Below are 1,804 nucleotides of genomic sequence, written 5' to 3'. Positions count from 1 at the left end.
AAAATGGTGCCACTTGCTGCATGTAAAGGGAACAACAGATCACATGCTCATACTAATTTACGTGACAATCGGTCTAGCCATTTCCGGATAAATTGGGCGTCACAGGCAAACATCGATTCAATTCTAATAAAAGGAAACGAATGACGCGATCGAGGGGGGGGGGGGCGAGAGAAATCCACAACGGATCACAGCCTCAATCATTGCTTCTTCAGCCCCAGATTTTCAGTGAAGCGCGGCCCCGGAGCTCCCCTCCCTTCCCCGACATCCTCAGGCCATTAATTGGAGAATGTCCCCAATATGTAGGAGTTTACGAGGTCAAGGAGGAGAAAAAAAGAAAGAAGTCCTCAAATTAAAGAAATTACCTAAAATACATGATGTTTGTATTCGAGCGAAAATTTTAAAATGCTTGTGCCATTTCAACCATCGATAATGCAAATGGAATATATATATAAATTCAGAGAAGGAATAAGAAGAGAAAACGGAAAAACCCACCAATTCTTAAAAGGGGAATCCGACAAAGAATATAAATAATAATTGATAAAATTAAAATTATAAGATAATTTAAATAATTAACTTAAAATGATAACTTAAAAATGAATGAAACTTACAGCTCCACCCCGAGGTCCGCATGTTGATATTCATGTTTATTTCTATAGATGAGAATAGATAATAGTTAAGGTAAAAATTTATAATATCCAGAAACCCTCGGTTGTTCCAATCGATGTACCGGACAGAAACTGGAAGGATGGACGAGTCAAATACTGATTTAATATTGGCGCACGTTCGGTGGCTAACTTGGAATGTTTTAGGCTATTCAATCCACGAACATTCAGACAAAAGTGTATGAAGCAATTAAATGCGAAAAATCTTCTCAGCTCCATTTTTTTTTTGCTTAGATAAATCCTCCTCGATTGAAAAAAAACAAAGAAAATCAGGGAAAACCCAAACCTTCCATTCGATGTGAATCCGTTTCTACCGGACTTTAGCGGTTCCAATCAAACTGAACATCGTTCACCGCAAGCAATCCTTCTATCCAGTAAAAACCTGAGTGCATCTTCACGAAAAAAAATCATCGAGCCAGTCGGGGCGGGTATATTGGGAGAAGTAAGGGGTGTAAAAGTGAGGGAGAGCGGGTGAAGATTGTGTATTATCAAATGGATACCTTTTTAAGGTTGTTACGAGAAGGACGAAAGAAATAATGCACATGTACCAGAAGACGACACACTACAAGTTGCCGCACATCAACGGCATCGTCTATTATGAAATTCCATTAGTTTAAGTTCAGTATGTATAATCTTAGATTAGGTTAGCTGTTAAGGTTTCTGTTCCGTTAACTATGTTTTAAAAATGATGTCCACTATTTATCAATAAAAAGTTGTTTTGGGATAAGCAATTCTTCGCATAGTTCGTCCCCAGCTATACTCACCAAAGTTCAATCCTCTGAACGGGTGAGTATCGTTTTTATAACTGATAAAATTGTCACTAAGAAAATGTGCCACAAGGCGTATAGTTCCTATAGGGCAGTTATAATTGTCTAGGGAAATGATGTAAGTCTCCAAGGACTCCAAACCATCCAAGCAGTACAAAAAAAAATTAACATTCTGATTGTGATTCCGATCTTTGAAAAATTAGGGGATCTTGTTCTCATAATAAGATTTCACTCAAGGGAGATATATCACACAATCGTGAGTGCCCGTTGAGAATTTTGAATGGCTTCCAATGTGTTAATAAAAGTCAACATGAACACCAAGATTTCCATTAACTCAAACATTCCACACTATTGAATTTAATTGGGATCTTTTCA

This window comes from Hermetia illucens, chromosome 2, assembly GCF_905115235.1.
Source record: "Hermetia illucens chromosome 2, iHerIll2.2.curated.20191125, whole genome shotgun sequence".
Taxonomy (NCBI): Eukaryota; Metazoa; Arthropoda; class Insecta; order Diptera; family Stratiomyidae; genus Hermetia; species Hermetia illucens.
Note: the sequence above shows the minus strand (reverse complement) of the source record.